The 13,843-nt window shown below is 27.5% G+C and overlaps 1 protein-coding gene across 15 annotated transcripts in view; it reads left to right on the top strand.

The window, feature by feature from the left end:
* The window catches only part of Unc-115a (actin binding LIM protein Uncoordinated 115a), a 430,063-nt gene that overhangs the window by 279,958 nt on the left and 136,262 nt on the right, over positions 1-13,843 (top strand). The window lies entirely within an intron of this gene.

The following is a 13,843-nucleotide window of genomic DNA, read 5'->3' as shown; positions in this document are numbered from 1 at the left end:
TTAAAAAAAATTAAAATTAAATCTTAAAAAAGTAAAATTTTAATTTCAAAAATAACAAAAAAAAACTCACTACTCTCATCATTAACCTGACGGTCCGCAATTTGGCTGTGATTGATAAAAAAATCGAAATTTAAAGAACTAAATCATCATATATTTAGTTTTTTTTTTTATGTCGTTTCTGTTATTAATTTGGATAATTTTATTTATTACATAGTTTTCCTCTATTTTATATATTGAAATGGTTAAAACTAGTTGGGTTTTATTTATAATAATCTGGTTTCAATTATCCTTTATATGTGTTGTATTTCATAAGATTATCAGAATTATACACCGATGCTTGCAACTTACCGTGTTTCGTTTGGCCGTGCGTGTGTTAAAGAAAAGAAAATATTAAAAATATTATTGCGTAAATTTCTGATAAAAATTTTTTATGTAAATTATATTTATACTTCACGTAGGCTATTCGGATTTGGCGTGCGTGTTGGAGAATGCGTTGTTTTTAAATTGCTATAATTATTATTTACTTTATTTTATTATTAAGTAAGAAGAATAAAATGTTCGTTTTATTGTGAGATTTAAAAGTAAAAATATTTCACCGACTGATGATTGTTTATTAAGTCGTATCCATGCAAATAAATACATTGCTTCTGACATCCATTTATCAAATATTGTATGGTACAGCTTGTGATTTGCATTTCAATTTATTTAATGGTTTATAAAATTCATCCGCTGTGCTACTACTTGCTTCCAAGGCCTGACTATGACAAACATAATGAATATAATCATAACACTGGTCAACAGAATTTTATTTTTTGTTTGTTAAATGAGATTGAATGGCTGATTCTTATAGTATTTTTTATGCCGATATCATATATGTTATTAGATATTTTCTATCGGACTCAGTTGTTTTGTAATAGAAATTTATTTTAAAACAATGAACAATTATGGTGAACATAATATGACAATACATTACATGCATTTTGTACTCATCCAAAATCTATTTCTTTTGGATTTTCTGCTGTAATTAGCTGTAGATAGATTCCTGTAGATTCCAACAGTAATCAGCTAACATTTTTGGGTTCCATTTTCCCTGGTATCATGTTTCCATTGTAGATATCTCCTAGAGAAAGCATTTTCCATGTTCATCACTGATAACACCAAAATTGTTAGGGAAAAAATTCAAATGTGAATTTAAGAAATGGATTTTGAGTGACGTGTTTACATCCAAGTTCTTTGTAGTTTTGAAGGAATTTGAAACTAAAAACTATTGTAAAGTTTTGAATAGAATTTGTAGTTTTGAAGGCCTTATGGTTTCCAAGGAACCATAATAATAATATGTGTTTACCACATTTTGAAATGATTTCCATGCAGCAACCTCCAAGTCATTCAAACATTCTTCAAATGCTAGGTCACTTGTTAGTTTTCTTATTTGTTGTCTAACAGAGATACCTTCCTTTATTTTAGCATTGCTTATATTAGGGAATTTTTTAAGAAACTGATACCCTGTTCCATAACAATCTATTGCTTTAACAAAATTTTTGAATAAACCTAGCTAGTTTAATTTGTACTGGTGGAAGATACCACTCGTATAAGAAACAACAGAACTTAATATATCCAAGTTGCAGTCCAAGTATAAGTGCTATTACTTCCAGATCACATATATGCTGTAAATATTTCCCATACTGACGGAATCCTGTTCATTTCAAGTTTCCTATTTTCATATCTCCTTCATGTGAACGGCGTACGCTAATGGTATTGATGGGTATATTTATTTTCAATGTAAAATAGACCAACTTTCAAACTAAGCTTTCATGAGTCAATAAAAAGTTCCATTTGTCAGGATGGTGCATTTGCCCCAAAGCTTCCAGTAAAGAGTCTACATCATTACAGTATACTAATTTTCGTACTGAGAGAAGAAATGTTCAAATTCTGACTATCACGGAAAGCACTTAATTTAGTGTTTGGTTGCAAAAAAATGTCACCCTTTCAGTCTTGATGCTAGTATTTCTGTTTGATTCTTTAATAAGTTTAGATCACAAACCAGTTCATTTAATTCTGACTGATTAATTAAATGGGGTTCAGTATATCTATTTTTTTTTAAATTTGGATCTCTTTCTGCATCACCTGATATATCAGCGCAAGATTCAACATTTTCATCTTCATCTAAGTTCCATGTATCTGGTGTTACTGGAATTGGAAGCTCTTGGCTATGTGGCTGGCAGCCGCACGGCAAAGGGAATATTTGTGAATGTATCTATGTTCACAAAATGCTATGCTTATGGAGTTCATGCATGATACTACCTGAAAATAAGAATGGTAGTCACAAAAAATACTAAGCTGATAGAAGAATTCTTATTTCGTATTTGAAATCAGCATGAAAAATACTATAAGAATCAGTTAACTCTCATTATCATTGTTGATTGATGTAATTGTTTGATTTTATTGTTAACCACAACTTTCATATTTTTTATTGTGCAATAAATTTTTTTTCTAGTTCTGTATCTCTTTTTTAGTTGTATAGTGTACTACTTGTAGTCTAACATACTCTTAACAATGATGTTCTTTTAAATAAAAACAAAAAAAGTCATTCCTTGCAGGACATATATTTGTTTTATTGATAATCTGTTCTTCAAAATGTACATCCCGTAATCATCTCATCTTAAAAGTTTCATTACTTAAAAAAAAACTCAAACTTTCTGTTACAAAAACATTTTGAAATAGAAATAATATATAATAAAATTTAGATATTGTATTCTAACATTAAAATTGCTTTGGATTTTGTTCCGGCGGGTAAACATGTGATGAAAAGAGTTGTTTTTCTCCACTCAATTTTAATTCTTTATCAAACTGATCTGTGATATCTGGCCGATCTGTGATATTTAGTTGTATCAGTGGGTATATTGTCTTGTACAATTTCAGTTCTTTGAAAGTTTATTGGAAAATAAAATTATGCTTTGAATAAACCTGCTTCTGTATATAAAGTAAATTATAAAACATTCCTCTTTCTCCTCCCCCCACTGAATTGAAGCATCTTGTAATTGTTTAATGTTTTTGTTCCTTTTTTAAATTATTTAATTTTTTTAACGCAAGTTTTTTGATGTTTGACATATTTATAGCTGCTGGAAGTATAAGTAGTGGAAGAATTATTTTCTTCAGGAGAAGTGTTACATATTGTACACCCACCCATTCTCCATGATTAAAAGAGAGAAAAATTTTTGGTCTCTGTAATCTGTATGGGCTATGAAGAGTTAGCAGAAGCTACTTCCATCATCGCTTTTCTCAGTATTCCCCCATACCTACTAACATAATCTTTCTATTCTATCTTTGACTTTCTTTATCATATGTCTCCAACGATATCTTATCTTCCATCCACAGTAAGTTAATATTCCATAGTGTCAATTATGACTTAAATAATTTCCTATTTAAGTCTTGGTCTGGCTATTCTCATTATTGATAGTTTATAAGAATCATCCATATTGATTTATTAGACCTAAAATCTGGGTATTCAGTCAAAGGAACTTCTTCTATGAGGCTCTCTCTGTCTTGCCTGTTTTTCCTTAGGTTTTATTTGCCTGGAATCTTTCTCTTGCTGCCTTTAGGAATTTCTTACTTTTTTGAAATAATTTTTTTTTTTATATAGCAGTTCTTTTTTCATGATTTCCTTGTTATATCACACATTAAGAAATTATTTGTACTATTTGAACACAACAACCTTGATATGGAGTGATTACCCCATAAATATATCTTGGTACTCTACTGCTACTCAGTCTGTAGCAGTATTTTCAATGAGAGCCTTGCTTGCAGCTAACCCCCATTTCTGAGGACCATTCACTATCTATTTTTCTTCCAGGATCCTACCTGATAACTGAGGCTTGCCTTTGTGTTTTAATTAGCGCTGTTAAGATTTGTATTCTTTTTGTGAATTGTTTGTTATGTACAGTATTTCATTAATTAATTTTTTTCCTTTTTTATTTATAATTATTATTTTTAATTTTACTCATTATTATACATTAACAACTAACTGTAAAGTGATTAATACATGATTTTTTGTTGTAAGAAAATTATTTGAGTTTTATTTTGATAATGTATTTTTTTTGTTGGAAATATTTTTTGGAAGTTATCTTTATGAATGCACTGTTTTGTAATTATTCAACAATATTATCAAGAATCATTATTTATTTTTCATCTTGAAGTAGAGCATTTTTTTTTCAATAATATTTATCAAGTGATTTTTACTTCCTTGTACAAAGTAAAGGAAGTATTGTGATCATAAAAAATTTGTGTTTTCAGATTTTACGGAAATAACCATTTTTACCATCCTTGAATCGATTTTAACTAGTTTCGGTGTGACTTCTGAACATACATATGTACGTGTGTATCTCGCATATCTCAAAAACGATTAACCGTTAAAGGAAGTATTATAATTGAAAAAAATCACAGTTCCTAAATTTCAACAGAAATATCCATTTCCACCATCCCTGAATCCATTTTGACTAGTTCTGGCATGTTTCTGTAAATATTTATGTATATATCTCACATAATTCAAAAACGATTAGCCATAGGATGTTGAAATTTTGGATTTAGGACTGTTGTAACATCTAGTTATGCATCTCCCCTTTTGATTTCAATTGACCACCAAAAGTGTCCAAAAAAGCCTAAATTTTTTATGATTTTGGTCTTTTTCTTAACTACAGTCATAAGCCCTCATTAAGAGCTTTTCAATGTATATCATAAGTAGTACTTATTTTCATTGGTTTTAGATTTATACCCAAATGGAGTTTTAATTAATGAAATATTAGGGTGGGTCTATAAGGAAAAGGCCACATCAGTTCGAATCAGACTTTTATCTTTTTTTTTTAATTTAAATATATTGATTTATTAATAATTATTAACTTCTGATTTTAAACAAAATTTACAGTAAATAATAATTCAATAACAATAAAAAAAAATATATATATATATATGAAAAAATATCAGAAGTTATTAGTGAAATAAAATTTTATGTATTTTTCATTTTAAAAAAATGTGTATATGTAATTTAATAGGTGTCCAAGGAAGTCATATGGTGTCCACATAAGATTTTTTTTATCATATTACAAATATTTCTTAGAAGTTGTGTTTTAGTTAATATTATTATACCAGTGGCTTAGTTCTCAGTGAATAAAATTGTTAAATGTTTCTACTGTTGTGTATAAATTATTTTTGAATGTCAAACATTACAGTAGTATTTTGACATTTATACTAATGCAGTTTTAGTGTCAGTTATGAATTTTAACAGTTATGCTTTATAAAGTTTGTTGATTGTTGTGATTTTGTGACATTTACCTGGAGATATATATATATATAAAATGTATGAATTGTATGTATGAACCGTACAATACATATGTACCTACCATGTAATAGACCTTATGTGTTATATATACAAAATAAGAATAATGATTTATTAATATCCTGTAAGATTAATAAATAACCATCAGTAGTAAAGTATTTAATTAATATAATTTTGTTACTTATTGTTTTGGTTACCATTTAATATAACTATTTCATGTAATTTTTAATGATTAAAACATACAAGATATTAAATATTATATTAGGTTGACTCCCATGAAATCATGATTTTTAAAAATTTATTTTGTCTAACGTTAACGTCTATTTCGGAATGTGACCTATAAGGGCTATACCGATTCCTCATGATGGCAGTAAAATTTTGAAATACTTTTGTATCTTATGCACTAATGTTGTCAAGCTGTTGTAGTAGTATAAGTTGTGTGCTCTCATAGTTAATTGAATATTTATGTACAGCCGGGCTTCTAAATAGTACATTAGTTGTTAGTTTATACAATGATCCGCTTTTTTTTTTAGTTCTGAAAAGTAGTCCAAACCATACTTTTAATTAAATTCAAAACAGAAAGTTGTACTAGGTACTACAAAGGTTCCTGAAACAGGTTCCTGACAGAATGAAACAGAATAAATGACCAAAGCCAAATACAAAAGAGAGCAATTATTTTTATTACTTTTAGAATGTTTTTTCAAAATCATATTGAAAAATTGTTAAAAAAGTAAGTAGGCCAGTTATTTGTATTTATTTGTTATTTTCTCACATTTTTAGAGTTTTTTATTTTTATTTTAATAATTGAAAGTAATTCTTGTAACTTCATAATTTTTTATTTTATTTTATTACTTGATTTTGTTTTGTACTGTTTTAGATGATTACTGTAATGAACTGCGCTGTGCATATTTGTATTAGGTAGATTTCATAAGAAAAGCTGCTTATGTTAAAGGGTACTGTGATTGGACTCTGGAAAATGTTGACATATCTTAGCATTTCACATTCCTCAGACCCCAAAACCACCGTCAGTTTGAAAGTTTATATATACATTTATATATATATATATTTCACTTTCTTGTGGACATAATAACTGCCAATCATTTGAATTTTGCGCCAATCACTTTCAAATTGATATATAAAATATAACGACCTAAAATCTTGGTCGAATTTGTTAATGGGTCAAGTCGTACCATGGTTGTTTGTTGTGAATGGGTGGGATTTTTTGAAAAACCAAAATATCGCTATAACTTTCCTACTAAGTAAAATATCCAATTCGTTTAAGTTCCTACTGTTCTTTGGATAAGGGCCCAAAATTTATCTAAGTAAAGTTTTTTGATGTCACCAACTATTGGCCCCAGGGAATGGAAAAAATGAGGTTTCGAATATAAAAAAACTTATACCTCCCTTAATAGGCACAGTTCAAGTCAGTTTAAAGTGGTCGTTAGTCCTCTAAACAATACCTAAAATTGTCTGAAACAATTTTTGATATGACCAACCCTTATGGCAAGGAATGGCCAAAATATTGTTGGAATTGTAAGAAGATGGGGCTTGTCATATGCTAAACATGTGAAACTTTTTTCACATGCAACCATTGTCATATTGAGTAAATTTGAAGTTTTTCTTAACTTTAAGGTGGAAATCTTTTTTATCCCCTACTTAGTACCATCAGTGTGTCGAAAGAGATTTTTTTTTTTTGTTAAATGATTTTATTGCACTATATAGGATAGAACTTTTAGATAGAAACATTTTTTGTGTGTATTAAGTTTTTACCATTAAATAATTTTCCTATCGTAATTGTATCAACTTTCTGTTACTATTCTCTAGAGTTGAACAGATAACATTAAAGTGTAATTATAATTATGTAAACTTTTAAAATCTGTATGAAAATAATCAAAATTTTATTTTATTTTTTTTGTTAAATAATATAATAAAGATGTTAAAAACTGAAATAAAAAAGTTTATTGTGTGTTTTTTTTTAATGTCTATGAGGTGCACATTTGTCACTCAAAGAGTTCATTGTGTAAGCATTATGTATAAATTTGCTGTTTGAACACTTGAGAGACAAATGTATCTGTCCCTTTGAACATGTCAAATTAACATTTTTGCAGTGTCTATTTATATGAAAGAAAATATTGCATAATTACAGAAAATTGTGATAAAATTGGTTTGAGATTCTTAGGCAGTGGTGTGGTGAAAAGTGATTTAGTTTGATTACAGTTTTGTATGAAGGACAAATAAATCTCTCAGAAAATGATTTACAGCATACACTGAGGGATATTATGAACCATGCTTACCCTGAAGGTGTTGCTGCACTTTTATATCTATTTACTGCATGATATATAAATAGCTAGAATACAAGTCATTTCATAAATCCCCATTTCATTCCTATTAATTTAACTGTAAAGGTACAATCATATTGCACCATACAGATATCTTTTTGGTCACATCGTACTATTTAATATCTTTACTTTTCTTACCTTTCATCTTGTGTAATTTTTAAAAAAAATTTTTATGAGAAGAACTGGTTTTAAATCTTCAGTTATAAATTAATGAAATTAATTTAAATTAATCTTTGTCAATTAAAAAAAAAAAATTTACATCATTTAGATAGAATCAAATTTAAAGAATAAAAGAACAAAAGAAACAATAAAAGAATCAAATTTTATGTGAACAAAGCCTTTACATTTTTAATTAAATTTTTTCATTTGTTTACTTTTTGCTTAATTTTTAAATAGATACCCCTGTAATTTTCTGCTAATTGTATAAATGTTTCATTTTATGGAAAGTTCATGAAAGTTGGTTGTTACTTAAAAAAAAAAAAAAAAAATGGTTTGTATGTATATTACATGCCTACTTAATAGGTACGTAATGAATTAACTATAAAAATTTATTTATGAAGTTAATTAAAAACAACTAATCTGTAGTAGGTAACTTTGATATATTGCTTATTAGTATGGTCAGTGTCCAGGCCAACAGCAATAATGTCTGATCCAGGATATCTTCGGGCAAGGAAATACCTAAAGGACAAGAATATAGCATCTGTGTTATGTTCTAGTTTCATCTGTTGAGATTGTTTTTACTTAAATTTAAAAAAAATGTATTCTATATTAATCAGTTTATCATCATTGTAATAAGTTTTTATTGGTGCTTTTAAGAATAAGAAAAGTTAAAATAAGTAATGGAATATTAAGAGATATTTTTGAGTGAAATATTTTGTAAAGTAGATTGGTAATATGAATTTATGGCAATATCTATTTAAAGTAGTTGAAAGAAGAAAGAATTCTAGACAAAAGAAACAAAGATTAAAGGATTTGTTAAGGAGGAATGGTTTAAAGACTGACAGAAGATAAGATTAAACCAGTACTCAATCACTGTTTGTGTAATTAACTCTTGGAAAACATTTTTAAAAAAAATAGCCATAGATCATTTCAGTATTTTTATCCATAGAACCCATAATAATAGTGAAGAAGGGATTGAGGATATGAAAGAGAGATGGGTTTTAAGAAAATATGGTCTACCCACAGAAGAGCTGCGGAACAGGACTGAAAATCCCAGCCCAGGAAAGCTCATGGCTTTTCAGGTAGCAGTGATCATTCTCCTCGTAAAATATTGAAGATTTAACCTGATAAAAGGAGCACATTATTGATTAATTATTTTAAAGTTTTCTACTTAAATATATCCTGCAGAAAAAATTGCTTTTTCTCTAGAAATTAAACTCCCTAAGAAGAGTGCTCTTAAAAGTCACTATACCCAGAATAATATAGAAAGTGGCAATATGTAACTGAACTATAACCATTTAACCACACCCTCCTGTAGCAGATGATTTGTGTAAGTAGGTTTGGTTCATGAAATAAAGTTTGCTAGGTAAAATAGATATTTTATTTTTAATAACTCTGAAAATTCAAATAATTCATCAACATACTGACCACTGTGCCAATTAATCTCAAAAAACAACAACTTAACCACCAAATACAAACAGAACAACAGAAAAACCTAAAAAAAACCAATACTAATAGTCGACTTTTGTGGGATCCCGTATCATCAGTTGGTACATAGTTGTAGAATTATGTACCAACTGATGGTGATGTGGGAGCTTGTGAAAGTCAACTATTGGTATTAGATTTTTTTAAAAATTGTTCTGTTATTGTGTTTTTTAGTTATTGTTTTTTGAGATTTTATTTTTATATCAGACATAATTTTTTAACTTTTCCTTTGCATAAGTGTGTATTTGTAATATATAATTAAGCCATTATGTTTCTATAAAAAAATAATTTATTAATTTAACAGCTTTAGAAATAATTAAAATATCTTTACAGCATAGATAGCTTTTTCAGATATGTACGTTTCTTTGTATTTATTGTAATAGATGGTTTTGTTTATTTGTTAGTTTTCCCCAGTAGAAAAGCCGCCATCTCTGTCAAACCACAAAAACACCAATGACACATTAACTTTCCAGGTTTCCACATCCTTAGGTTGATAGTTGTCTAGCTCAATAGAGAATACCCCAAGGGAAAATGTACATAGAGAAACAGTGAAAAATAATTAATCGGAAAGGAATGATTTATCCATAAAATTGATTGCAAAATGAGTTAAACAATTCCACTTAATTTCAAGACGTTGTCCAAGTATGTCCACACTTTGTTAGTGTGGATCTGCTTTTCCTCAGGAAATTTGGGTATCTACTTAAGATGGGAGTAGCATGTTTGTGGTCTGCAGTGTAAACAAATGTTTTCCTCCGGATACTGAAGATCTATTTGAAAACAGGATTAGGTTTTTTAAAATAACTCTCATCCCAAGTTGTGTGGCATATAGATGTTACCAGTTGAAGTATAAACCATTCAGCCAGACCTCTATTGGAGATCAAAAGAGTAGTTAATTGTATGTCAAGATTGTAGGTTTCTCTTGCTAAAATTAATACTTTACAAATTTTTTTATATTTATATAAAGTCCTGTGTGTGTATGTATGGACGCGTGCAGAATTATTCTTATCATCATTAAATTTTTATGCTCTGATTAGTAGTAAGAATAATGTTTGTGAAAAAAAATTCTTACATGTAAATCATGTCTTTTATTATTGCTGTGAATGAAAATAAACTTTTCTAATTAAGATAAATTAATAATAATCATTAAATAAATTTATGTTTTGCCAGTTAAAATTGTATCATAACGAACCATAATTTGTTCATTGTTGTATATAACAGTGATAAAATTATGATGGATTGTCTTAAAAAAAAAAATAAAAATAAAAAACAGTTTGTGTCATGATTAACTTCAGCTGGTTTACAGTTCATTTCCTGGTATGGGAAGGGCTTGGATATTTCTTCATTATCATATAATTCATCTTATCCTATCTTCCATGGGACAATGTTGTTTAAAGAGAAAAGTAATAACACTATTTCCCAGTCATAATTATTTTCCATTCTAATTAATAATTCATTCCAGGATATGTGCCAAACCTAGGATGAAACTCGGTTATTTATTCACTATCATTTTACAAACATCAAACTCAGCTACTATGTACAGATTTTGATGAAATCAAATTGTACTAGTTATGGAAATGAGATTTTCAGCTTATCTTCCTTTCTCATTTTTCGTGTTGAAAAGTACCGCTAAAGCATGTCTTTAAACATATAATAAAAAAAGAGTTTATTTAAAGTCTTGCAGTAAATGAAAAATCAATCTTAAGATTCCCTCTTGTTCCCTCAGTCTCTCTCCCTCTAACTGTGTGTGGGTTTTTGTTCACACTTACTATAACTTATCAAAAAAAAGATTGCTGATGTATATTCCGTAGAAGTTTGAGTATTATCAAATCAATATTTTTAAAGAATGTAAATTAAATAATTTAAATCCAATTTCTATTCGTGAATGTTTGAATCTGAATGTAGAGACATTAATTTTAATAACTTTTATTTTTCAAGGTTATTAATTTGACAGATAATTTCAGGCGCCACATTTTTGTTTCTGATTATGGTAATTTATTTGTAATTAATTATAATGTTATCAAATGTGTTCCAGACTGTTTATTAATTGAGTTAATTTCCTTGGTGATAAAAATGTATATTTATAGATTTTTTTTGCTGTTGTCATTTAATAATTCTAATATAACATCAAAAACCTATAAGTAATGTTTTTAATTAGACTTTTTAGAATATACTGTGTGTACAGATGTGTTTGTTTTTTAATACATACTAGTCTAAATGTATTTACAATTTTTTTTGTATGTATGTTTATTATAATCGTAATTAGAAGAGGGTTCAGTTTTAATTTTGAAAATTTAGCATCTGCAAGGAAATGTCTTTCATTCCTATCAAATCCAGCACCTTGGTTGAATAGCATTCGTATCTTTGTTCATGAGGTGCAAGACTAAAGTTTAATATTGAACATTCCTTTTCTCAGTTTTGAGCTTATTTCAGAACAATTGACAGTGACTATTGTCTTGGTTTACTAAAATCAAGGAATTTAATTATTTTCTAATGATCTAATATAATTTATTTTTTATTGTAATTTTACACTTTAGTAACTTTAAATTTAAACTTTAAACAAATTTCTAGGATTGGACTTATAAATCGTATATACACACATACATATATATATATATTTTTTTTTTATGATGGTATTTGTATTAACTTGTGTGTAACTGTTAGACTTTACCCAAATGACTTTTTGGTTTTTTATGCTGAATCCCATTTCTCAATTTTAGTTTTTTCCCTTTAATATGTTCTGTGCAAATCTTTTAACTCAAAATATTTGATATATTCAGTTATTTGTGTAAAATGCATTCTGATTATAGTTTTCCTGTAGGTTGCTTTCATGAATAATGTAGTATCATTTGACACCCTAGTGAGAATTTCCATTGCCTTTTTATTTTCCTTTGTTATGTTTTCAATCTGTTCATTTTGCTATTTAATTTAACATCTGAAATGTATTATTAAAACTTTCACTCTGTAAAGTGAATATTGTTTTTATAAATTTATTTTTATTATTTGAATTCCTTATTTGGTACTAGTCGATTTTTCTTAAAGCTTCTAGGTGTGTAACTATGCAGATCAAAATTTTATAAAAATCTACCTCTCATCTTAAATTTGTTTTAAAATTTATTTTTTCTCTAAACAATTAATTGCAGGTCAGAAATAGTTTTCATTGTTTATTACTGTAAATTAGACTTCCCTAATAAAGTAGATGTTTGTAATTTTTTCCCATTTTTATCAAACTATCAATTAGCAACTTTGTTTTCCTACTGTGTCTTATAGAGTTAGGAATAGTTACCACAAAATCTTTATAACAGAAGTATAGACTAACATTTTTGTTAATATTATACTGTTTTTTTTAACTTGTTCATGTAAAATGTTAAACTTTACATTTTTTAGTGTCCATTTGTTGGTTATAGAAGAAAAAGAATTTTAATTGAAAGTATGTAATGAGTTATGTATAACTTGGTTATTATGTGATAGATCCAGCGATTTATCAAAACATGAGAAACCATACTTTCCAGGTTTGTTATTGTGGTGCAGTAGCTTAATGTTATTAGCTTTAATCACATCTTTGTGTGTATAATGTGTAAACATTTATACAATTTAATGTTTTTTAACAAAGAAAATCAGTCGACATTTATGTCGTTTTTTCTGCAGAGTTTTTAGGCTTTAATTTGAAGTTGTCTTTTAGCATTGTGAATTAATGTGTGTTTTATATCTGTTGATTGTTTTTGGTTATACGTCCTTGAAAATACTGAAATTAAAAAAAATTTTTATTTGTTTGTATAACAATTAATTATAACAGTTAATATTGTATTATAATAATACAACACTCCGATGGTATTCTAAATTGACTTGTGATGTAGAACATTCCTTTTCTCAGTTTTGAGCTTATTTCAGAACAATTGACAGTGACTATTTTCTTGGTTTACTAAAATCAAGAAAATAGTAGTGTTAGGCACAGCCAAAAAATTCTCAATGAATGTGTGATAAGTATTCACTTATCAACATTCATTTCCTTTCAGACTAGCCTGAAGAGCAAGACTACAGTTGTAATTGCCAGTTACTTAAAAATAAATATTTTCCTGGTTAGACATAACAAATAAACTTTTACATTTTTTTAGCATATAAAAGTCTGTTTCCTGGCCATCATTATGTGATTTTAAATTTACTTTTGGTCTGTCAGTATTTTTTTTTACATACATTTGTTCATCAGTTATGTATCTTCTTTACATTATTAAATTAATATTAAAATATGTTACTAGTTTTATACTTTCTTGTGTATTGTCAAAAAAAAAGTATACTTCATATATTCTTATTCTTCTGCACCTTAGGGAATGCTATCTTAGCATAAAAAAAAACCACTCTGTGAATATGAAATTGCAGTATTTTAAGTACCTGTCATTATTTTATTAAGTTTAATTTAAATGGTTTGTTGTAATTATATACTTATAAAAAAATATATATGTATTTAATTATGTATATTATTCATTTTATATTCAGTGTGAATTTTTTAATGTAATTTTATCATCTTGTTTTATTA

The sequence above is a fragment of the Lycorma delicatula genome, chromosome 1, assembly GCF_047948215.1.
Source record: "Lycorma delicatula isolate Av1 chromosome 1, ASM4794821v1, whole genome shotgun sequence".
Taxonomy (NCBI): domain Eukaryota; kingdom Metazoa; phylum Arthropoda; class Insecta; order Hemiptera; family Fulgoridae; genus Lycorma; species Lycorma delicatula.
The sequence above is the reverse complement of the archived record's forward strand: the minus strand, read 5'-3'. Positions and strand labels throughout refer to the sequence as shown.